The sequence below is a fragment of the Bidens hawaiensis genome, unplaced genomic scaffold (genome assembly GCF_021521415.1).
Source record: "Bidens hawaiensis isolate Kalapana, Puna unplaced genomic scaffold, B.hawaiensis_p1.1 tig00025374_1, whole genome shotgun sequence".
Lineage (NCBI taxonomy): Eukaryota > Viridiplantae > Streptophyta > Magnoliopsida > Asterales > Asteraceae > Bidens > Bidens hawaiensis.
The window spans coordinates 193,299-220,613 of NW_027494048.1; the positions used below are offsets into that span (position 1 = coordinate 193,299).

At 36.2% G+C, this 27,315-nt stretch overlaps 1 pseudogene across 1 annotated transcript; it reads right to left on the reverse strand.

Moving 5' to 3' along the window:
- Positions 1–3,157: 3,157 nt before the first annotated feature.
- LOC143571399 (uncharacterized) lies at positions 3,158–24,741 on the reverse strand (annotated as a pseudogene). Its single transcript, XR_013142089.1, has 5 exons — positions 23,829–24,741; positions 23,327–23,467; positions 12,191–12,478; positions 4,431–4,724; positions 3,158–4,029 (listed from the first exon to the last, which is right to left on the reverse strand). The product of XR_013142089.1 is annotated as an uncharacterized LOC143571399 (transcript).
- Positions 24,742–27,315: the final 2,574 nt, after the last annotated feature.

The following is a 27,315-nucleotide window of genomic DNA, read 5'->3' on the forward strand; positions in this document are numbered from 1 at the left end:
ATTTATAATATTTAAGATAAGTTGAAAGCAGCGCGAGATTGGCAAGGATTTATGCCAACATTCAAAGGAAACCATTGTCACGAGAAGGAGGTGACAAGGCATTTTAAGGCATCACCTTAGAGAGGTGATATGAGGTTTGGCAAAACCGAAAATAGCTCCTTAATATATTGAACCTCATGAGACTATCTCCATGATTGGTCATTTAGTTTATCGATTAAAGTACTCCAGGGGCTAAGTACTATACATGATGTTTGCCATGTATTCGGATTGAAAAGTACCTAAGCGATGAGGCAACGAAAGTAATAGTAATGGAGGTACTCATAGAAGATATACTTGATATCATAAATAATTCCGTAGAGATAGTAGACGGGAAAACCAAACAGTTTAGACATACCAAGCTTTATTGATTAAGATTAAGTGGAATTCACAGCGATGATCAGATTATACCTGGTAACGCGAGGGTGAATTCTGAAGGAAAAACCCCCCACCTTTCTCTCGGAAGGGGATAGTGGGCGTGTAAAAATTCGAGGACGAAATTTCTTAACGGTGGGAGAATGTAACGATTCCGACGAAACCCGGTATACCCTAACCGGTAGACAATAGTTACGTCATATTTAATGTCGGGTACATGAATTACCATAGTATTTATATGAGAATACATGGTTCACTGTATTGATTGTACGTGAATATATAATTCATCGTAATGAATATGCGATTAATCGATCGATAGTTATTGAAACCCGAACAAATCGAGGGTTCAATTATAGACGATATCTATAATATTTAGTGATTTTACGAAGCATTAATGCTTTGGGATAAGTAAAGTACGGCACAGAAAAAGAATTTCGATTTAATGGTACGTCGGTACATTAAACGAAACCTTCAATACCAAACCGAGCAAGAGATGATCGATCAAGCCGAAAAAGATGCGCAATTATTAATAATATGATGTTTTAAGTTAATGAAAGTCATGGTTTAAGTTTTTGAAGTTTTTAAATCGGTTCTATATAAATTTCATTTTTAAGCCGAAAAAACGACCGTTTTAGCCTCGTTTTAAGCCGAATTAAACATTTAACCGAAAAACGAACTGAACCAGATTATCCAAAACATTATCCGGATTACGAGAATCCAAATGTGTGGATAAGAATGGAGAGGTGGGTCCCACCCCACCCCCCTATCAAGTCCGATCGGACCATGGTTCCCCATTCCTTATTATTTTCTTTTTTCTAAACAAACATTCATCAATCCTTCAACTCTCTCAACATATTGATCTAAAAACCGAGACTTTGTAGCAAGAACAACGAGGTAAAGATTGAGTATTTCACGTTTTCATCTTCCCTTCTCGAGTTATTTGCAAGAAAATGAGGTTTCAATGATGAAAACCGATTCTTGCATGATCAAGTGATGTATGAAAATTACTGTATTGCCACAGCGTGTTATTCGAAATCGACGGGGATACGAGTCGCGTACGTAATGTAGGATTAGGGATTATTGTACTGGATCATTTATCTTAATATATATATATATATATTGTTTACATCGGGTCAAGTTATTCTACAAAGGGTAACAAAAAAGAGAAGTGTGAGAAGCCATAAATAATTGAAATGTGTCAAGTGGGGACCAAAAGAAAAAGGGTATAGAGGTAATTGTACACATTTTCTCTCTCCACATGCAAAGCACATGTTAATACCCCCATCATTTTAGAACGTTTATAAATTTTTCGTATGATATTTAAAAAAAAACTCATCATAATAACAAGCGTTTTTTTATCTTTAATATGAGTATGATTTTTGTTATATAAAATTTTAAACAAAAATCACGTCATTGTGTCTTTTCGCACACGATTGTGTCTTTTCGCCCACCATTGTGTCTTTTCGCTTATCATTGTGTCTTTTCGCACGCTATTGTGTCTTTACGCTTATCATTGTGTCTTTTTTCGTCATTGTGTCTTTTCGCACACCATTGTGTCTTTTCGCACTCCATTATGTCTTTTCGCTTATCATTGTGTCTTTTCGCACACCATTGTGTCTTTTCGCTTATCATTGTGTCTTTTCTCGTCTTTGTGTCTTTTCGCACTCCAGTATGTCTTTTCGCTTATCATTGTGTCTTTTTTCGTCATTGTGTATTTTCGCACACCATTGTGTCTTTTCGCTTATCATTGTGTCTTTTTTCTTCATTGTGTCTTTTCGCACACCATTGTGTCTGTTCGCTTATTATTGTGTCTTTTTTCATCATTTTGTTTTTTCGTCATTGTGTCTTTCAACTCATCATTATGTTTTTTTTAATACTAATAACACCATTGTGTAATAATAATATGTAAAAATAATGATAAAATAACAATAATTATCTAATACATAAAACACAATGATTGATACATGTTACACAATAACTTGAAACGTAAAACATAATGGTGAATACGTATAGTACAATGACCTAAAACGTAAGACACAATGGTAAATACGTATAACACAATGACCTAAAATGTAAGACACAATGGTGAATATATATAACACAATGACTTGAAACGTAAAACACAATGGAAATAACATATTACACAATGACTTGAATGTAATATACAATGAACGCAATACTATTTTTCTCAAACTAAATGAATTTGTCATATGACAATCCGAATAAAAGACAACGAACGTATTACACAATAACTAAAAGTTAATGACGAACAAAATGACACAATGACGTAATCTTTGTTTTAATTTTTGTCTTTAATATGAGTACCAATTGAAAAATATAATGATCAAAATCTATAATACAATTCATATGAAAACTCAACTAAAAGACACAATAAACAACAAGAAAACACAATTAAAAAAACCCACTAATTTTTTTTATTTTTATATAACAATATGATACTCATATTAAAGATAAAAAAACGTTTATTATTATGATGAATTTTTTTTAAAAAAAATAATAGCGTATGAAAAAGTTATGGACATTTTAAAATGATGGGGAATTGACATGTGCCTTGCATGTGGAGATAGAAAGTTAACAAATGTGGGTTATTACTTTCATGCCATTTCCATCAATTTTTATTTATTACTTTAATCCTAACCATCCAAATCTAAGATCAATGGGCTGGATTCCTTCTCACCCTTCTCATTTTCGTTGTCCTTTATATTATAACTTTACCCTTATCTTAACACACGTGAAATTAGCTTAATTTATATTATTGATAGAAAATCCAACTCAAACACTCAATTTATTTAAAGTTAGAATACAATCTTTCTCACACAATACATTACAAACTTTATGCCTTAATAATAAGGCCAAATTATTAATTAACACACCAACTGGAACGTATAATCAAATCGATTATCATCTCAAATGACCGATGAAGGATTATTAGAAAAGCTAGGGTTGTCCAGAATACCCGACTGCGGGTTTTGGTTTCGAATCCCCAAACGACGAAAGGATGTGGCTCAACCCGCGTTTAAGTCTCCCGAGCAGTGACCAAAGTTGTATCTTTTGAATATTAAAGTACATAAATACGAAAACAATCACGGGGAAGAATGAAATGGCATACAAGGTTATGTCAGTCCACTTCTTTCCACCACTGATGGTTAGAATAAGCGTCACCGCGAATGCCACCATCAACATTGCCACCGAGACCATCAACATCGTAAGTCCCGCATTCATCCTACGAATAAGAGATTTCTCGAAATCCTTAAAGCGGTAGGAAGATGTGATAACACTGAGAAAAATTATAACCGATGTTAAAGCTGTTGATAGAGACATTGCGTCAGCAATAGTAAAAAACTTAAACAAAGGATTTTTCTTGAGAACTGGTTCGCCTGTGTCTTGTTTCGGACCTCCAGGTACAGTATATGCGGCTGCAAAGGCGACCGTGGCAATCAACACTGCAACTACAGTGTAGTTTTTCGCATTCTCGATCAAATAGTCTTTCGCGTCTGTGCGAAGCTTATTGTATTTCTTGTGAAACACTTGGATTGGAGTCTTTTGTTCGGAATTCATCTTAAATTGATCTAGGAACGGACATATGTTTCTCACTTTCTACACAATTCAAAATCCAAATGTCAATTTTTGTTATTACTCATATTCTATCTATATTTTGAATATAATCATAATTATTAACATGTTTATAATTTCCATTATGATAAGATTTAGTTTTCAATTATTAAAATATAAATATTTTTCATCAAATGGTTTCTTTTAGTTTTTTTTTTAATTGTTTCATTTATGAATATATCTTTGATTCAATGGATGTGATTTACGCATGTTCTTCACTTTCCGAGTTTATTACTCAATATGTACTTTGTAGTTTGAATATAATGATAGTTATTAACTACGTAGCGTTTCTACATAAAATTGTTTGTTTCGCATATCTAATTTAAATTCTTTTAATTTGTTTCATTTAACAATATATGTTCGCTTCAATGGAAGTGATTTCATACCTTAAACATTAGCAAGTTATCATGAAGATCAAGTGCAGGACCTTTTAGGTCAGAATCAACATCTTCTACCCTCTTCGGCAACCATATGCAACAATGTATTTGCATCATGATCGATCTTTCCTCTTAATCTCTCCTTTGCGTAATTTGTGTTAACCACGTAATCAAATACTTCATGGTTACGATATTTGATTGCAACATGGAGAATATTTTTCCCATCTTGATCGATATATTCTATTGCTTGCGGATACCTATCTAGTATCTCCTCAACAATCATTGTACATTGGTGTTTCGTTGCTAATATCAGTGGGGTTTCTGGTGAACTGAAGAAACACTAACCGGACCCCGGACAGATTACTGGTAACCTGGGGGTTGGAGAGATGTTTCCCACGAGGGGTTAGACCCTTGGAAGATGGTTCTTCTGATAACCTGCAAAACAGACACCGTGAGCTCGTCACTGAGAAGGGGGGGTTCCTCCTTGTGACCACCCTCCGGCGTGAGAATCAGACTAGATTGCTCTTTAAATATAAAAGTATATTAAGAGATTGCTAGAGCAGATATCAGGTATAATATGATGATAATGTAATAATGTAATAATGTGTTGAGATGATCATACCATTTGGGGTATTTATAGCCGAAGGTAGGTTTCCAAGGAGGTATGGCCGGCTGCAACAGTGTTCCTGTTCATCAACAGTAGCCTACGCACGTGCCCTGCTGGTAGTTGGTGGGTAGGCAGCGGCTGATAGTGACCAGGCCTGCTGTATACTATTCCCTTTCCACCAACTGCCGGCTACGCACGTGGTATGACAGTAGTTGGTGAGTAGGCAGCGGCTAATAGTGATACAGTACAGGAGCATGCTGCTCGCCATACTGTATCAGTGAGCTGTCGTATCTCTGATCAGATCTTTCGCCCATACCTCGTCAGGTACAGTAAAAGATCCTTCAGTATACAGACTGGCTTATTTGGGCGGGAGTATTCCCCCTCCCGCCTCTGTGCGGGATTGCTCCCGGCTTTGCTCATTCCTTCAGGTGACACTGAATGATCGAGAGCTAAGTACCTTGTGCGTGTAGCCATGCTGCGCGGGTGGCCTTCCCTCATGGCTTGTATCCGAGGCTGCGGGAACAGGCGGAGTCCTTCACCATGGGAGGCATTTCCTGCGGGAACAGCTTGCGTACTGCGCGTAAGGACGTCACGTCTCTGAGCATGGTTGGTCCTGCGGATCCAGTTGGTCTCTGCGCAGACGTCCCTGTTTAAGGTGAGTCTTGCGGGATCAACTGGGCTCTGCTGGGACCTACCTCTTCAAGTCCCCCCAGTCCAATGTTCTTCTCATGCGTGTTTAATAAAGTGAGGTGAACTTTTGGACTTAAGCAAAGGGTTTTGAAAAGGGGTTTTTTAAGGTTTTCCATAGGGATTCCTCCCGCGGAAGTCCTTGTCACTTGCAGAAATGCCCGAGTTTCCTGCTTGGTCTTTGGGTATGATGCGGGTAGGTCTGTAACCTCCTCGCAAGTCAGGAGCATTGAGTCCCAGTTGTATGTATTTTCCATGAGGTTTTGGTAGTTTTGAACATAGTGATCAATTATGTTAAAACCATCAATTCCATCTTGGAACTTCCAACAACGTGGTTCTCGACGTTCCCGCTATGCGGGGATGTTATTTCTGTTTCCGCAAGCATTGCCCAGAAGATCCTTCTTGGTTTCAATTCCCAGCGGAGCGCTAGGTATGTGAAGGGTTTTGCCTTGACACTGTACCTGCGCTCGTCTTACGGTTACTTTACTTCCAAGGTATTCCTGGCGTCAATTCCCTGCGGGTGCTAGGTATGTGAAGGGTTTTGCCTTTACACTGTACCCGCACCCGTCTTATAGTTACTTGGTTGCCGAGGAATACTTGGCTTCAATTCCCTGCGGGTGCTAGGTATGTGAAGGGTTTTGCCTTAACACTGTACCCGCGGCCGTCTTACGGTTACTTGTTCGCCAAGATTTTCTTGGCTTCAATTCCCTGCGGGTGCTAGGTATGTGAAGGGTTTCGCCTTAACACTGTACCCGCATCCGGCTTATGGTTACTTGTTTGCCAAGGTAAGCGGTATTTTCCCGCTTTTTAATATTTTCGAATTTTGAATTTTGAAATTCGAAGAGTTGGTGAAAAGATAAGAACAGTCCAAACCTCTGAAACGTCGTGCGACGGTTTCTTCTGACTGTGTCAGGACGTGCAGGAAGTTATGGTGACGTGACAGAACATGGTCATTCCAGTCGCTTTTTCAGGCACGTGGGCGTGATTTTTTGGGCGCGTGGCCGCGAAATTACTGGCACACGTCCTTTCAACAGCTGTTGCCAGCTTGCTTTTTGCCACGTGTCATAGTTTCATTGCACCTTCGATTTCTCTCTCCTCCGCATTAAATTCACCGCATTAATTGCGATTACTATATAAAGGGGGAGAGGGTTATTTGTAATCCATACTTTTCACTCTTCTCTTCATCTTTTAAGGCGATTTCCGGCGAATACTCTTTTATTCAATCGAGCATTCTCTCGAAATCGTTCTCTTCTTCCTCTTCAAGATGTCTTCTCGTGATGCTGAAGCTATAGCTGACGACAGGGGTACTGCTGGCGAGTGCCAGTGTGCTCTGCCCGGCGATCAGTACCGGTATGTTGTCAGGAAGTTCATGCTCGATCATCTCGAGCCTGAGTTTCCTGAATCCCACCAGACCGTTTACGATGCCCCCAGAGGCAAGATCGGGGTTTATGCTGCATTTTTTGTCTATGGGAATCTTAGATTCCCATTGACTAAATTTGTTTACCGTGTCCTGGAGAGGCACGGTGTTCATTTGACCGAGCTGCACCCCATGGCGATCGCCAAGATTCGCCATTTTGAGTGGGTGTGCCGGATTTTGGGCATCGAGCCCCATGTGGACCGCCTGATGACCTTCTATACCTGGAGGTGCATCCAGGGGTGGTACACCCTGACGACCCGTATTAAGGGTCTGAAGATTTGCGACACCGAGCGCAGTCTTCGCGCGTGGAAGCAGGAATTCTTCTATATTTCTGCCCGCGCCATCCCCCTTGCCATGAAGTTTAAAAATGGCCAAGCGATAACGAGCCTTCACGCCCCCAATTACCAGGAGGCGGAATGGTTTTCGAAGATATCCCGGGTCCAATCTCCGGTTTACCGGTTTGCGGAGTCCGGGATGGTCATGTTAGGGATGAGCCGGGTGTGGAAGAATGCGTCTCAGGTTCCCATCCTTCTCGAATATGGTTTGAACTCTATTCCCTATGGTATGTCTTGTCTTTCTTTTTGATACGAGTTTGTCTTCTAACTGTTTCTTTTATTTCAGAGGGAAATGATTTGGAGTCGCTTCTGTACCCGCGGGAAACCGACGGTCCCGCGCGGATGGGTACTCGTGCTCTGGACGAGGGCGAGTTGCCCATCCTGGAGAAACGGCGGATCGTTTTGTGGAGGTCTATCCGCTGGGCCACGAGATCCTGAGCCTCCGGCGGCCAGGTAAGGCGATATTCTTTCCTCAATCCCTCAATGCTGTACCCGCTGCTGGAATTCCTGACCTGTCTTCTTCTGAGGAATCCTCAGATGTTCCTCCGTTGGTGCGGAAGAAGAGGGTTGCCGGCGGGAAAGGGAAGGAGAAGGCCTCCACAGCTGATCCGGTGATTCTATCTGACTCCGAGTCAGATAATGAAGAGGTGGCGGGGAACCCCGGTGGTGAGGAGACCACTGCTCCGGAGGCTACGACTGTTACCTCCGGAGATCCAGCGACGACGACGGTGATCGGTACCAAGAGGCCGGCTCCATCGGGTTCCTCCCCGCCCGTCCGTACGTTCAGGGTCAAGAAAACCCGTAAGTACAATCATAGTTTCTTTGTAGATTTATCATTATAAATTTATCTAACACTTTCTTCTTTGTGCAGGCGTGGATGTTGACGCATTCCGGGGTGAAGCGCAGAGGAGTACCCTCCCGCCAATGACGGTAGGCTTGGTCAGCCTACCTGAGGCGTCGACCCAGGTAACCGCGCCTGCTTCCGCTGGTTCAGTTGCTCCCTCAGAGCAGACTGTTCCGGCTAAGATGACGTCACCGCCGGCTGTGAGTGCGATTTTTACAGCATCCTTCACAGAGCCGGCGGTTACTGCTGCTGCTTACAAGGCGGCGACCACGGCGGCGACTACAACGGCGACCACGGCGGCTGCCACCATGCCCGCGCCACCGGCACCGATGGCCGGACCATCAGGTACGCGCAGGGCTTCCCGCCGATCTTTGCCACCTTCCCGTCTGCCTGACCTGTTGGATGGATTTCCTTTAGGTTCAGGTGATGGGTTTGGCGGCTATCGGCCTGTCATTGACCCTACAGGTGCGTAGGGTTCCTTTCTTTTTCCCTTGTTTTTTATCATCTTTTCCTTACTGCCTTAGTTTCTTTTGCAGTGTCGGATTCCAATGAAGTGTATGTTCCGTGATGGAACATACGCCGAGGAACAACCCTTCGTACCCCTGTGGAGTGCGTGGACTGGGCTCGCCACGCTGCTCCTCATGGTGCGTTGGGGGAAGCCATGGCTAGCTACCAGGAGGGTAGGCTAACCAATGAGCTTCGGGTTCTCCAAGCCCGGATGCAGCCGCGCGTCGAGCTGCTTTGTCGTGAAAATGACAAGTTGAAAGCAGCTCGCGCCAAGGACATATCTGAGGCGCGTGCTCTTCGGGAGGAGAACCAACAGCTGGCGGCAGCTGCCGCCGACAAGGAGAAGGCCTTCAAGGCCCTTGAGGTTGAAGTTCAGGCGCGACTCGAGGCCCGCTCCAAGGCTGCCCAAGCTGTGAATGAACAGCTTCGGCTGGCCAGGGAGACTGCGCGAAACGCAACCGAGAGGGCTGCCGAGGCTGAAGCCGTTGCTGAGCCTTTGCGTGTGGAGAATGAGGAGCTCAAGGCCAAATTAGAGGCTCTCCAACGCGCTCATGATGCCTTGGCAATGGAAGATGCCAAGAAACTCCAGGAAATCCTGGACCAGAGGGGGGTGCTTGACCACGCCAAGCGGAAGCTTAAGGGCGTCGAAGAGGCTGCCGCAAAGGAAGTTTTACTTGCCAACCTTAACAAGAGCGAAGCCGAACGCGCCCATAACGAAGCTCAAGCTGCCCTCCAATGGCTTCTTCGAGAAGCGTTGCCTCAGGTATGTTTAGTTTTATCTTCACGCTTTCCTTTTGTAAGAAAAGGTTCTAATACTTGTGTTTTCTTTGTAGGTTGTGCGTCGGGTCTTTTCAGAGACCACTTACGATGATGCTATGACCGCAGCCCTCAACGCTTCTCATGAGGATGGGGAAAAGGCCGGCTTCCTGCTTGGTCTAGGGTTTGTTGAGAAAGGCGTCCCGCCTTCCAACTTCCCTTTGTTCGATGCGGATACCGAAGCCATTTATGACCAAGCATTGAACCAATACGCCGCCTTCCCGCATCCAATAGTGGAAAAGGTGGACGAAGTAGCTGCTGCTGATGATGGGTTAGCTGTCCTCAAAGCGTTCCTCGAACCACCCCGTTCTTCTGACGGAGCGGGTCCAAGTGGAAGCGGCCCTGAAGCTTGATCCTGAAGATCCCTTCCCATTGCTAAGATAGACTTGTATAGTTTTATTCTTTTAGGCGGGTAGTTACCCGGCCATTCTTGTAATATATTCTTGAAATATTAATCTTTTTGCGTATAAGATTGTTATTTCCTTATTTGGGTTCCTTGCTTTATAAACTTATGACTTGCATACTTAGTTTAAATTAGCAATTTTCCAAAGTGTTTAGAATAAGAACCTTTGAACGTGGTTGATGATGGGTTAAAGTTTCGCTTCCTCCTTCGTGATTGTGCGGGTAGAACCGTCACTTGCACTTGGTAGGATGGCTAAACTTTAACCTTCATCTGACCTGCGTGTAGGTTTTTCTTTTCGAAATTTCTAAGGCATTAAGATAAGTTAACCTTTGAACGTGGTTGATAATGGACTAAAGTTTTCGCTTCCTCTTTCGTGATTGTGCGGGTAGAACCGTCACTTGCACTTAGTAGGATGGCTTTAACTTTAAACCTATATCTGACCTGCGTGTAGGTTTTCCTCATCCTTTGAGGATAAGTTAACCTTTGAACGTGGTTGATAACAGGAAGTTTTGCTTCCTCTTTCGTGATTGTGCGGGTAGAACCGTCACTTGCACTTAGTAGGATGGCAAAACTTTACCCTTATCTGACCTGCGTGTAGGTTTTCCTCATCCTTTGAGGATAAGTTAACCTTTGAACGTGGTTGATAACAGGAAGTTTTGCTTCCTCTTTCGTGATTGTGCGGGTAGAACCGTCACTTGCACTTAGTAGGATGGTAAAACTTTACCCTTATCTGACCTGCGTGTAGGTTTTCCTTATCCTTTTTAAGAATTTTGTTTTGAACCGTTCGACGCGCGGTTGTCGATAGGTTAGTGTTCAGTTTCCTTTCATGATTCATGCGGATAGACTGGCACTTTCATTTAATGGGATAATTGAACTCTTCCCCTTCAACTGACCTGCGTGAAGGTTTGTCAAGTTATTGGGTTCGTGCGGGTAGGACCGCCTTCCCACGCAACGACTTCACGTAATGTGAACGCCGTCACCAGTGTTGCATAGTTTAACCGTTCGACGCGCGGTTGTTGATAGGTTATTATTCAGTTTCCTTTAATGATTTATGCGGATAGACCGGCACTTTCATTTTTGGGTGCTGAACTTTTTCCCAAACTGACCTGCGTGAAGGTTTGTCACGTTATTGGGTTCGTGCGGGTAGGACCGCCTTCCCATGCAATGACTTCACGTAATTATGCGGTGAAAACCGGCATATTAGTGTTCAGAAAAGTATAAATGTAAAATCATCAGCTTCGATGTTCTTAAAGAGAATCATTTCCATTAGAAGTGGCTCTTGGCCTTTTCTTTACAAATTGGAATTGATTTACATGCAAACTGTGTAAATGAGCTCCCTTCCATGTTGTTGGGATGGGAGTGCCATCGAGCCGATACGCACCTGGTTCGGGATCTCGTTCTTTACGCAGCATGTAGTCTCGATATTGAAGCTGGAATTGATTCGTGATTTCCCCAGCTGGGGTTCTACACGCACCTGCCTGCTCAGCCTTTATTGCGCCACGAGGTGCGCGAGCGTCCCATCTCTGACAAATGCTTCGACCATGTCTTTTACGTCTGTGCATTCTTCAGTGTTGTGGCCTTTAGTCTTGTGAAAGTCACAGTATTTGCTCCGATCAGCATCGTGACGATGTCGGATTATTGGAGGCTTTGGCCACGGGAGCTGTTCAGTGGCGAATATCTCAGTGACGCTTTTGCTGAGTGGCGTCCATCTGGAGTTCCGGTGCGGCTGTGCATTGTCCCTTCCGCCCAATCGATGTTGCAAGCCGGATGAGGTGTCAAAGTTTACCCTTGACTGCCAAATGCCTTGCTTCCGTTTTTTATTTAGTCGGGCGGAGAGGACGTTGTCTTCTCTCGTCTTTTGAGTGTAGAGGTTTGTGCTCTGTGGGAGATCTCTACCCAGTTGCTTCTCCGTTTCCGCATAGCGTTTTGCTGCTGTCATGATGGCATCCCATGTGGATGGCATGCCATCTTTACCTGTTAGGGTGCGGATGAGCTCTGGGTCGTGCGCGCCCTGGATGAAGGCAGCGCGAACAAGATCTTCGCTGATATTGCCCAAACTTAGCTTCTTTGAGTTGAAGCGAGTGATGAAGTTTGGCAGAGATTCATCTTCTTCTCGTATGCATTTGAGGATTGTCCATTGCTCCTCGGTATACTTCCGTTGCTGGCTGAGTGTTTCGTTGCTAATATCAGTGGGGTTTCTGGTGAACGAATCGCAGATTCATAAGCTGTGATTTCTTTATGTTGATCCATGGAGGAACTCTTTCCATACTGATGAAACTTTACTCTCTGCTTTGCTAACCTTGATTCAGTTTTTTCCCAAGAAGTGTCATTTTCTACCAACAACTTAACAAGTTTCTGTGCCCATTCGCATGCAAACTTTTGTTTCTTAATCCTATTTAATGGGGATATCCAACTTTCGTCTTCAACATTTGTGTCAATTACTAACAACAAAAGGTAGCAAAGTATATAAGTTTTTATTGAAAATACCAATTAATTAAATAGATATGTAAAAGACAAACTTGGGTAAACCAAAGCTTCTCTTTATTTAAAGCATTATGGTGCGAAACAGAGGAAAACATGACGGAAAAAACGCTAAATGTAAAAAGAGCATGACTTAGATTACAGGTGAAAGCACTAGGCCATAAATAAAAGACGAGAATGTCTCAATGAATTGTATCGATCATGGGGCACGTTAACAAAATAAAATGTGTGTGTAGAGAGAGAGCTCTTCATAACAAGACACTAACTTATTAACAGAACAAAAATAAACACCTAAATTGTTTATTCTTTTAATATTAATGTTTCACTTTTGTTTACTTTGAATTATTAAACACATATGATTTATGTATACATAAGAAATAATTAAACTAATGTAGTTAACGGAGGATTCAAATGGAAACTACTCTTATAGAGAGTACTATGAATCTAATAAAGAAACTTTTTAAAAAAATATATTTCATAATTTTTTTTTCATCCTTTTTATAACTTGATATTGTTCCTAAAAAATTAAAATAAAAAAGATAAATAAATAAACATGTCAATGTAATGTCATGTGCAATAGTTTTTATTATATATATATATATATATACAATAGTATTTTATTGCATATAATACAACACAATTACACTTATACAATACACACTATTAAATATATACAAATATAACACTATTGCACATACGCACGACATCGATTTTTTTATTTTGAATATACTATAACACTATTGCACATATATAAATAGTTGATATATGTATTTCAACACCATTTCAATTATAAAATACATAGTATTACACATATGTAAGACAAAAAGTGAAGCATATGTATGTACATTACATCAAGTTTTTCTTTTGTTTTTTATTATTATTTTCTAGTAAGAATAACAACATATAAGTATGATGAAAAACTTAAAAATATTTATTTATTAGTTCTCTAATTCTCTTTCTAATAATAAATTCTCTATTGATCATGTCCCAACATAGTTATTTATTTTTATTTAAATTTTTAGATATTCATCTACATATGTGTAGATTGTATGTAGAAAAAAGGCTGGTTTACATGTATGCTCATGTGGTATTCGCAGACTGCATGTTTGCTTACCAATTTTCTAAAATGACAAGTATGATCAGGAGCATCCACCTAATTATTTCTACAATTATAACTTACACGTGATTTGCGTACGTGTAGTTTAATAACTAAGAGAATTGTGTTTATATAACTTTTAGAACTTTAGAATATGTGAATAAACATTGCATTTTAATTCATTTATATATTTTATATTTTTTTTAAATTGAAAAGTAAATGATTATTATTATTCCGCCTATTTTATAAAATCTATGTTCTACATTCAATGTTTGAAAAATGATTTATTGCTTAACCAGAGTTCGTATTTTTATTACAACTCATGTGAATATTTATATATATATATGTATGAGAGGGTTATTTTGAGAACTATGGTGAGCTTTAAAAACTTTAAGAATTCAATTTTGAATCACACATAATTAAATGGTATGGAATATGCGGCTGAGATTAAATTTAATTAAAAAAAGAAGCAGGAAAGAGAATAAGTATTTTTGAAAATTACACAAGTTTAAACGTTAGTTACACATGTGTAAAAAGTCGAATCGTTGTGTAAATACCGTAATTTTTTGTACATCACTTACACTTATGTATTAAACATGTGTAAAAAAAATTCGGAAAAAAAAATTGTTACGTTGAGTTCTTTCGAGTTCTTAAAACTTAAAGTGGTTCTCAAAAGAAATCAATCCTATATATATAGGGGAGAGTTATTTTGAGAACCATTGTGAGTTTTAAAAACTTTAAAAACTCAATTTTGAACCACACATTTAATTAAATGATATGAAATATGTGGCTGAGATTAAATTCAATTAAAAAATAAAGCAGGAGAGAGAATAAGTATTTTTGATAATTACACAAGTTTAAGCGTTAGTTACACATGTGTAAAAAGTCGATTCGGTGTGTAAAAAAATACCGTAATTTTTTGTACATCACTTACACTTACGTATTACACATGTGTAAAAAAAATTCGAAAAAAAAATTGTTACGTTGAGTTCTTTTGAGTTCTTAAAACTTAAAGTGGTTCTCAAAAGAAATCAATCCTATATAATATATATATATATATATAGGGGATGATTTAAGAGAGAAATGATATTATTGCAAGAAATTTGATAAATGAATATGGACCACTAGTTTTTTTTAAGTTTTAAATGCTTAAAGCTAAATAAAGAAAAAATATTAATTATTCTCTTTCTTCAACTAATATAACTAATAAATCAGAATACTTATCTATTTAACTAATTAAATTATTATAATTAGAAAATATTAAGAACTCATTTATTTTTATAACTTACTTTTTGTTTCTTGAATTTTTTTCATACACAAGTATAATTTATTTATACATTAAAATTTATTTCTATCCAAAACGAATTTCTTCCAACTCAATATATTAATATTCATCAACACATACTTACATTATGATGAATAATATCAAAAAACTATTTTACATGTGTTTGTATTATATATCAACAAAAAACATACAACCTACACAAAAACGTATAATCTACACTTACTCTAAGAATAAGACAACATATAACCTACACACGAAAAACATTTAACCTACACATAAAATTTATCATCAATAAAATACACACGCACACGAAAACATATAACCTACACACACAAAAAAAATAACCTACACACGAAAATTTTATCTTACACAAATACAATTAATTATTCATACATTAATTTCTTTTGAAAACCAATTTTTTCAAACTCAACATATCAATATCAATCAACACGTAGTTACATTGTGAAATACAAAAAACTATTTTACACATGTTTCCATTAAATGTCAATAAAAAATATACAACCTACACAAAAAATATAACCTACACTTATTCTAAGAATAAGAAAACATATAGCTTACATACGAAAAACATATGACCTACGCATGTGTAAGGTATGTGTATCTTTGTGTAGTTCATATAATTGTTGATATCGAATTACATATGTAAGTTATATGTGTTTTGTATGTTGTACATTTTTATTGCTCAAAACAAGTGTAGATTATATAACTTTGTGTAGGTTGTATATTTATTGTTTTCATTTAATGGACACATTTGTATGATATTTTTTTATTATTATTTATGACAATAATTTTTATATGCATACCAATTGAAAAATATATATATTATGTTTTGATATTTAGTGTTAAAAAATACGTTGATATATGCTAATATATATATATATATATATATATATATCCATAAACCTTACAAAGCTTTATCGTATAATAAAGCTTATAAAGGATTTTTGGTCGATCAAATATTTTATACAAATTGTTGACTTTCTTTCAAGTTTCTCCAAATTTTTAAAGCTTTAACCTTTTTATATGACATTAATTAGAAAAACAAAACTAAAACATAATATGAGCATTTTATTTTATTTAAGTACCCTTTAACATATTTTTCTTTTTTAAATTGATTTTTTAAATAACCGTGATAGGTTGTGCCTACAAAGTGTGGCATTATGTTCATACGTAATTATGAAGATAGGTTGCGTAATTATTATTGAAGGTGTGTAATTATTTATATTAGTTGTGTAATTATTTTTAAAAATGCATAATTATATATGTGTGTATTAAACATAGGTTATATAATTATCATATAAGTTGTGATTGCTATTATATGTTGTACGATTTTTTATATGAGTACTTAATTTTATTTGTGTGAAATTATTAACGAAGTGGCGTACTTTTTACATTGTTTGTGTGATTATACAATTATATCCATGTATGTAGTTTAAAAAAAATAAAGTGCCACATTCTATTGTATACTTTGTGTGATAATAAGGATTATATATATATATATATATTTATATGGTAAAATTAAAATACAAAATGAGACAAAATGAGAAGTGATAAGGATTTGTGACCAAACAAAAAAAACCCTTAAAAAATAAACTCAAAAAAATCATAACTTAAAATATAAATAAAAAACAAAAAAAAATTAAAAAACTAAAATGTTTCTGCATCATTCCCGTTAAAAATTTTTTTTAAAAATATATACAAAAAAATAATAATAAATGACGAAAAGACACAATGACGAGATCAAAGACACAATGACGAAAATGAGCATTAGACACAATTATAACTAAAAAAAGACACAATAGATCGCAAAATATAACACAATTCCGAACAAAATATAACACAATGTTGAGTAATATAACACAATATAAAGAAAAAAAGACACAATGTCAACAAAAAAAGACACAATCAATGACGAAAATAAACACAAAACACAATTATAAACAAAAAGGCACATCTACTTTTTTCACATACCATTGTGTTATTTTTTATGAGAACGAGAAAGACGGTGGAAACATTTTTGTGTCTTTACTTTTTTTTTGTTTTTTTATTTTTGAGTTATGATTTTTTTATTTATTTATTTTTTTTTTTTGAGGACTTTTTTTGTGTGGTTAGAAATCCTTCTCATCCTTCTCATTTTCGTTCCCCTTTGTAGAATAACTTGCGTACCCTTTCCCAATTGTCTCTCTAAATGAGTTGGGAGATAGTATATTATACTTTTGACAAGCGGTTAAAAAAAAGAATCATTTTTCACATTTTTATTTCTATAAATTATCCATCTCAATCTAATAGTGATTGAATGCCTGAACACTCAGAGATTCTCGCGAGTCTATATATTTATATTACAGTATAGAAATAGAAAGAACTTCCCCAACCAAATAGTTAAATTATCTCCAATCATGACCCAATAAGTAGACATTATATTAGTAGTATAAAGGAATCGGGAAGTCTTGCTTCGACCATTAAAATAAAATCTTTCTTTTCATTTTGGATTCAAAGATTTTCAATTTCCAATCTTTTACAAAATCCCCAGAACGGATTATATATATAGCAAGTTTATAATAAAAAGTAGATTTTTCCTAAAAAGTGTAGAAAGTATGTTTTCAATCGTTTTATTATTTTATATTTTGTAATGATTTGTTTTATTTTTAGCATAGTTTTGTTTTGACGTCATACGTAAATATTAGTTTGTTGCGTTCATTATATATTTTAATGTTTGGTCTCTTTCAATTGAGAAGTGTCAGTTTTTTAGAGTTTGAAAGAACGAACATAAACGAACACACACATGTTTATTTTTTTAAATGAACAAACATGAACACAAATAATTGAAAGTAAACCATCGGTGTGATTCTTCTATAGAAAGGCTTAAGAAGCACCGAAGTAATATCTAAACCCCAATGATTTAAAACCAAGATAAAGGATTCGAGAACAAGGAAACACCACTTCAATTGTCTCGCGGATTCAAATACAGAATATAAATCTATTTTAAACGAGACAAAAAAAGAGGTTGTTTAGGTGACGATGGTGGTTGATGCATGAGAGGGGAGGTTGACGATGGTGGGTGGTAATCAGAAGTTAACCGGTGTTGGAGAGGATAAAGCAGCGACGGAGAATATGTAAAGATAAGAAATTAAATTAGGGTATGATGATGAAAATGTTTCACAAATAAATGAGATGTTAAAACCCATTTAATGGCTATCTGGATTTGGTGAGACCCGTGTCCCGCAATTTTTGCGTGCTGATTAAAGGGTTTATTTCATAAATAAACCATATGTTTTATTTAAAGGCTATCTGAGTTTGATGAGACCCATGACCCGTGAAAAGTATTTTTGATTATGAAAGGGTTTCACAAATAAAAGAGATGGTATAACCCATTTAAGGATTATCTGAGGTTGGTGCGGCCCGTACCATCGAATTTAGGTCAAACACATAAGAAGCCTCAAATCACAAATCAAGCAATCTGGTGGCTTGAGAGGAAGTGGAGAGCAATCAGAGAGTGACTCATAGAATTTTTCTGGTAGGCGTTTACATAGATACTAGTTTGAGTCCCCCATGTTATAGAAGTTGTTTACGTTTTTGTTTTTGATCGTTTTGTTAATTTATACTTTGTGATGATTTGTTTTATTTTTTAATATTGTTTTGTTTTTATTTAATATGTATATAATAGCTTACTACGTTCATTAGATATATTTTTTTTAACGTTTGGACTCTTTCAATTGAGATGTGTATGTTTTTTAGATTTTTAACAAAACGAACATAAACGAATGTTGATTTTTTTAAACGAACAAACATGAACACAAATATTTATCATATGAAAACGGGGAAGTTGATGTAGGTGACTATAGTGGTTTATGCATAAGAGGGGATTTAACGATGGTGGGTGGTAATTAGAAGTTAACCGGCGATAGAGAGAATAGACCGACAATAGATAATATGTAAAGGAGAGAAATTAAATTGTGGTTTGACAATGAAAGTGTTTCACAAAATGAGATGTTATAATCCATTTAAGGGCTATATGGGTTTGGTGAGACCCATGTCATGCGAAAATTATTGTTTGATGATTAAGGGGTTATTTTCACAAATAAATGAGATGTTTTAACCCGTTTAAGGGCCTACCCATGTTTGGTTAGACTCACGACCCGCGAAAATTATTATTTGATTATGATATATTTTACAAATAAATGATATGTTATAACCCATTTAAGGACTATCCGGGTTTGTTAAGATCCATACCCCGTGAATTCGGATCAAATTAATGCATGAGAAGCCTCAGATCACAAATCAATCAATTTGGTGGCTTGAAAGGCGGTGGGGAGCAACCAAAGAGTGACTCATAGGATTTCTGCTAGGAATTTATATAGATACTAGTTTGAGTCCCCCGTGTTACAGAGGTTTATTTAGGTTTTTGTTTTAAATCGTTTTGTTGTTTTATATTTTGTAATAATTTGTGTTATTTTTTAAGATAGTTTTATTTTGATTTAATACATATATATTAGTTTGTTACGTTCATTATGTTTTTTTAACGTTTGAGCTCTTTCAATTGAGATATTTAGGTTTTGAAATTTTTAACGAATGAGCATGTTGATTTCTTTTAAACGAACAAACATAGACACAAATTTTTATCTTGTGAAAAGGTAGTTGATGTGGGTGACGATGGTGGTTGATGCATAAGAGGGAATGCCGACAAAGGTGGGTGGTAAAGGGTATTCAGAAGGTAACCGGTGATGGAGGGGATAGACCGATGATGGAGAATATGTATATGAGAAAAATTAAGTTAGGAGTTGATGATGAAAGAGTTTCACAAATAAATAATATGTTATAACATTTAAGAGCTATCCGGGTATGGTGAGATCCACGACCCATGAAAATTATAGTTTGATAATTAAAGAGTTATTTCACAAATAAATGAGATGTTATAAACCGTTTAAGGACTATCCGGGTTTGGTGAGACCCATGACCCGCAGCAATTATTGTTTGATTATGAAAATGTTTCACAAACAAATAAGATGTTATAACTCATTAAAGGACTATTCAGGTTTGGTGAGGCCATACCCACGAATTTGAGAAACCTCAAATCACAAATCAAGCAATCTTATGGCTTGAGAGGGGGTTGGGAGCAACTAGAAAGTGACACATAGGATTTTTGTTATGCATTTATATATATATATATATACTCGTTTGAGTCGTATTGCATGGTTTATTTAGGTTTTTGTTTTTAATCGTTTTGCTACTTTATATTTTTTAACGATTTGTTTTATTTTTTACTGTAGTTTGTTTTTATTTAATACGTTATATGTACATATTAGTTTTTACGTTCATTGTATATTTTAATGTTTGGCCTCGTTCATTTAAGATGTGTAGGTTTTTTAGATTTTTTACGAATGAACACGAACATGTTTTTAATGAACAAACATGAACACAAATATTTGTCTTACGAAAAAGGGTTGTTAATGTAGGTGATAATCGTGGTTGATGTATTACAGAGGAGGTTGACGATGGTGGGTGGTAATCGTAATTAACCGGTGATGTAGATGATAGACCGACGTCAAAGAATATATATAGGAGATAAATTAAATTAGGGGTTGATGATGAAATGGTTTCGCAAACAAATGAAATGTTATAATCCGTTTAAGGGATATCCGGGTTTGGGAGACTCATGTTCTGCGAAAATTATTATTTGATGATTAAGAAGTTATTTCACAAATAAATGAGATGTTATAACCCGTTTAAGGACTATTTGGGTTTTTTGAGACCCATGACTCATGAAAATTATTGTTTAATTATTAAAAGGGTTTTACAAATAAATGAAATGTTATAATAAATTTAAGGGATATTGGCTTTTAATACTCCCAACTTTCACCCGTTGGTTAATATCACTCTCAACTTTCACTTTGTCTCTCACCACTCCCAACTTTCAGCATATTTGTGTTTTATCACTCCCCCGTTAACCGACGACTAACGTTGTTAGTGGAGACGCTGACGTGGCTTTTTTTATTTACCTTTTAATTGAATCAGGTGAAGTGGCATGCCTACTTGGAAATCACCTTTTTTATATCAAACATTTATATATATATATATATCAAACATCAATAACATTACTTAAACAAAGCATGAGATTCCACACAATCTGCAAATCAACCTCACCGTCACTATCATCATCATCCCACTCGTCACCACCGGGTTATGAAACTCGAGCTCCGGATTCCGATAGCCCCGGAATCACAAAACCCAGCTCCCATCATCTTCAATTCCAAAAATTCTCATTCAAAATCTCACCTTTACCAATTAGGGTTTCATCTAAAACCTTAACTCTTGAATCCACCAACGACGACACCTTTTGGGTTTCAATTACACGTTTATTCACAACAAAATTCAACTTCTTATCATCCAACTTTGAGCCGTATAGAATCTCATCATCATAGCTTGGAACCCTAACGGTATCAATAGGGCGGATATCCGGCAACGACGATGATTTTACCAGCGAGAGGACATCGACCGGAGTACAGATCGCCGAACTCGTCGTCTTCCATTGGATTATAAATCTAGGGTGAAAAATAAAACGGTGAAATTGGATTCGGGTGGTGAGTCATACGGGTTATGTGGGTTGAATCATGACTGATGTGATGGTTTGAAGGTGAATGATAATGTGGATTGTGTTAATTTTGATATGGATTTTAGGGTCCGGTGGTTTTTAGGGTTTGAAGGTGGATTGATAATGCGGATTATGTCATTGATGTTTGTTATAATTAAAAAAAGGTAATTTCAAGTAGGCATGCCACCTCAGCGTCTCCACTAACGGCGTTAGTTGTCGATTAACGGGAGAATGATAAAAACAAATAGGTTGAAAGTTGAGAGTGGTGAGAAACAAAGTGAAAGTTGAGAGTGATATTAACCAATGAGTGAAAATTAAGAGTATTAAAAACCAATATCCCTAAATTTAAGGACCATCCGGGTTTGATGAGACCGGCGAATACGGATCAAATGCATGAGAAGCCTCAAATAACAAATTAAGTAATCTGATGGCTTGAGAAGGAAGAGGAGCAACCAGAGAGTGACATATAATATTTTTTGGTATATATGTGTGTGTGTGTGTGTGTGTGTACACACACATCACTAGCATTTTTCGTTTCTAATATTGTGAATATATTTTTTAGCTTTTAATTTTATTTATTATAAGGAAGTTAATAATATACTTGAACCTATTTTGATCTATTTATGTTAGGTATGTTCATTTTTTAATGAAACATTTGAATCATCTACTTTTTTTTAATATATGTTCATTTGTTATAATTTGGATATTTTTACTGTAAAACGTTCCATTCAAGTTAAACCCATGTGAAAAGGAATCACTGAACAAATTCATATTGAGAAATTAAATTAAGGTTTGGTAGTGAAAGAATTTCACAAATAGATGAAATGTGATAACCGTTTAAAAGCTAATCGGGTTTGGTAAGACGGGTTTGGTAAGACCGATGGCCCGTTTATTTTTTAGTATAAAATTGTTTCTTAATTATTAATAATATCATTTTTTTTAAATCGGATATTAATTATTGGTATATCCAAACCCTATTTTATAGGATTTGCATATTAAAATCTTAGGTGTGATTAACATTTAATTTAATGAGATGTTATAACCCATTTATGGTTATCTGGGTTTTGTGAGACTCATACATGTAAAAATTCGGGTCAAACGCATGAGAGATATTCATTTACAAATGAAACAATCTGATGGCTTAAGATGGGCGAGGAGCAACCAAAGAGCTTTTAAATGTTTTGTTTATATATTTAAGATTAAAATATATGTATATAAGATTTTTGGCTTGAATTTATTCTTATCATGATCTTATAATAATGCTAATTCGGATAGTTTTTCTTAGGTTTTAATATTTGAAAGAAGAAAACAATTACTTAGGTGAAGATAATAATATGTTTTTATCATTATAAAAGATAAAAAAGGGCTAAAGCCATAATAAAACACTAAAAGTAAAAACAAAAGGATTAATTAGCCAAATTTATAAAAAAAAAAAAGTGTAATCTCAAGCATATCAAAAGGAGGATTTCTAGGTGATCCACTGCAGCGCAGTGGTGAAACCTATCTCGGTGAAGGCTTGGCCCGGGTTTATCCCGGGTTCGAGTCCAAGGGGGGGGCGCGGTTTTACTCATTCCACCGGGTTTCCGCGCATCTGGGGTGGACCGGCAGTGGCGTATCCCGATTACGGGAATTTGGCCAATACCGGGTTCGATTACGGGAATTTGGCCAGTACCGGGTTTGGAGGGTCTCTGTTTGGTCGTTCAAAAAAAAGAGGATTTCTTTTTTTATTTTCTCCTAAGTTTTATGAAATTTTTATGTATAAGATGCTAATTTTTCTAGTAAAACCATAAGAGTTGGGTTAGTATCAATCATCTTACGATTGTATATCATCCGCGTGAAGAAATCTGTACGGCAATGCTCTAGTTTACTGCAGGATAGAAGTTGAAGAGGTGTCATCTTGTCGTCATCCTTTTCGTTAATCAAACGTGGATGCTTTATCGCTATCGCGTGAGCCATCCCTGCAAAAACCGCCTATGCTCAGTTGCCACATTTTATGATTACAAGCCAGTAAATCTTTTTGATTTGTTAATTAGATTCTTAAAAATTGAGATGTATGGTAAAGAGGAAAAAGATTGCTTAGAATCTAACAATCTAACTCAGGAGAATGTAAAGAGTAACGGTTTTGCATTTGATTTCAAAAAGTCACACAATCATGTATATTGAGTTGAATGAAGTTTTATTGAATTTAATGGCAAGTCAAGATCTAAAAATGTAAATGTAATTAACCCTAAAACTTGGTTGTTCATTAAAAATGGGAGCCACCCAAACTATATTATCATGCAAAAAAGTCTGGTTTTTGTCATCACAAAACAAACATACAAAACTGCACTTAATAGTTTTTGCTAAGAATGGCTATATGAAGTATGGTAGATTTATCTTCTCTTGTAAGAAAGCGTTTCAAATCCGGTTCTGGATTAGCTCTTATGACTTCATCGTGCAGGTACCTAAAGATTTTCTTCTTGCCATGGCGAGCTGCATAGTATAATGCAGTCTCGCCTAGCTTGTTGGTCATACTGAGCAAAGTAGGAGCCATGCGTAGCATTTCCCGGGCAGCACAAACTGTCTTATTGTTTGTTCCCGTCTCGTGGAGGATGGTATTGCCTCCGGCATTTTGGGAAGTGAGTTTGTGATAATCCGGAAATTTGACCATATCGAGGAGAGACAACACGAGGTCATTTTTCCCATGGTAAGCAGCAATATGGATAACAGTGTCACTGTGTATTGTAACTGTGTGCAATGGACCCTTGGGAATGCTTGCACATATGCCAAGCACTTTGGCGTCGTCCTTCTTCATCAGAGCTCTATAAAATTCTGAATTAGTATTCGTGTACACAAAATCGTCCATAGATATTTGGAGGGTGATAAGAAAAAGATAAGAGTGTTTGTATTGTATTTTGTGTGTGCACGTTCTTAGGGTTATAATGTCTAGTACATCCACTTATATACACATTATGCTGTAACAAAAACCTAGTGGGAATGTATTACTTCAAATGATCCTATACTTATCTTCCGAAGGTTTTCCAAGTATAGAATCCCAAAATACTTATTATATAAGGTTTCAAGTGGTCCTTTCTAGAAAAGAAAGATGCATAGATTATAATCAGCAAGCATGCATCAAACTCTACCTTATATGACACAATGTGAATGGGCGAATCCGTACATGACACGTGGCATTTTAATAATACTTACAATTCTTAAAGATTAACATGTGATTCACAAAAAGGCTAGACAAACTAAAAGTGCCAAAGCACCAGTGTTTTCAAGATCGGACCGGACCGGCAGGTCCGACCGGTTCAACAGGGAATCGGAGACATGAGCTGTCCGGTTTACTACCTCTGAATCGTTTACTAATTAACCAGCCGGTTCTGGCGGTTTCCGGCTGAACCGGTAAACTGGCTAGATCGGTTGACCGGAAAGATAAGGAAATTTGACATTTTAAAAATCTAATAAGTGTTTTGGCATGGATGAGAATCGAACCTGGGTAAGCACTTAAAAGTGTCTGACCAACTCAACTAACTACACATTTGTGCTTTGAACAAGATTATTATTTATGTATATTATATTTTATGAGATATCAAAACTCGGCAGACCTTATTCTTCTCCTTACTTTTTCTTAACAACAATTGTTACATTTATTTATTGGTAAATAAAAATTTACACGTGTAATATATAATTATAAGTAAACAATGATTTATTGGGTAAATAACGATTTACAATAAATACTTATTTTTTAAAAAAGTAAACAAAAACATCATTTTTACAATTAAATTATCAAAAATTTATAAGTATACTTCAAGATTAAATATTTTATGAACGTTATTTTTTAAAAAAGTAAACAAAAACATCATTTTTACAATTAAATTATCAAAATTTTATAAGTATACTTCAAGATTAAATATTTTATGAACATTGTTTGAATAAAGCTAAACTATTTTTTTATAAAAAGGTTTTATATCTAACTTTTTAACTAGTTATAATGTTATCCGATTCTTGACTCCGGTTCAACCAGTGAACCAGTAAAGTGGCCGGTTCGACATCCGATCCGATTATGAAAACATTGCAAAGCACAACAAAACAAAAGAGGATTCGGCCCTTCTCAAGGACTATTCAATTATTATTCTTATATTTTCATTATAAATTTCTCATTATTCTTATTTTGTCTTCTTTTCCTGTTGTTTTCTCTTACACAAAGTATTTCTTTGATCATATTGATTTGTGTTCTTAACTAATCAACAGGATATATATTACACGAACACACGTGTGTATTATAATATTATGTATACATGGTTTGATTTGGATGTTTTTAATCCATACCATTAGCAAAACTGTTAATATTTTTTAAAATCTTGACAAACATACAAATTAACTTTAAAGGCTGAACCTAAACCTATAATCACTAACTCACAAACTGTATAAGCTTATATCTCTTATTTCAGCAATAGAGTTTACAATTTAAATATACACTAGTATTTCAACCCCCCGCAACTAAACCAAAGCTCTAAAGAACGAATGTTAAGAGAGAATAAAAAAGTATACGTGAAGTCAACTTGAGGCTCAGGTTAGTATCTTGGATGCAACATACATTGCTACGCCAACAATTGTCGAGTCCATTTAATGGACCATTTTTCTATGGCGATGGCCCATTGTCTCAGTGATATCAATGAATATTTACTCTTATGCTGTTTTGATTTGTACATTGTGCTAATATGGTTGTACACTTGGTTACAATTAGCACACGTTACGCGTTGTGCGCTTAGTTGTCTCAAGTCAAATTGTTGCTGCTATTTATAATAATCACCCACTTATCTAATTATTCATAGTGACATAATTGTGCAGTGGGCGGATATTATTTCAGTTTCATAAATTGACACAAATGAAAAACTTTTAAAACAATATGTCTACAAATTGGTTTAAAGTCTTCAATAAAATAAAATAGTTTTGTAATATGTTTACAAATTGGTTTAAAGTCTTTAATAAGATAGTTTTATAATTCCTGGCCTAAGAGGGAAGCCATATGACAACTTCCATAATTAAGGTTTGATTTCCTTTTATGCCGCCCATTACTATATTTACAAAAACAATTTTGCAGTCTATTTACAGGTCAAACACCCAACTCATTTGACAATTAAAAGTTTAAAACTGACTCGATTACACCCGAGTACTAACTACACCCGAGTACTAACTACTGCTTTTTATACACTAAAAAGACATTTTCTTATGGATCAACTGTGAAGTAAAACAAACCTGTAAAAAAAACTCAAATCACAAATTCAAAGAAGAAATATATAAACAAAAATTAAACCAAAAAACAAAACGTGACCTAAATTACCCGGGGCTCAGATCACTCCGATGGCTGCAACATTGGTTGCCTCGCAAAGTAGCGAAGCGTCATCATAGCATATACCGAAGATTCAAGCGGAAAACCAAGAACAACTTAAAGCATCAGCCAACACTTTCAACATATAAGCCCGAATTGAAAATCATAAATGTGCAAACAACGTCCTCAAATCGGTCTTAAAAGATCATCACGGTACAAAGAAAAACATATCGAACGATGGTGTTGAAAACCATTTAAGCCATGAACATCGTGTGCAACGTATAACCCAAGCAGCACTAACCCTGATAGGAATTAATTCAGATATTTGAGTTTTAGTTACTATCCCCTCAACTCAAGTAGAGTCAACTTTGGTTGCAAAAACACCTTTCTTGATCAGAAGCATGCTGCAAGTTCAGAAAATACACCCCCATTTTTTTCTTTTAACCAAACACACCAAATTTCTTGTTTTGTCTCGCTAAGCAAACATAC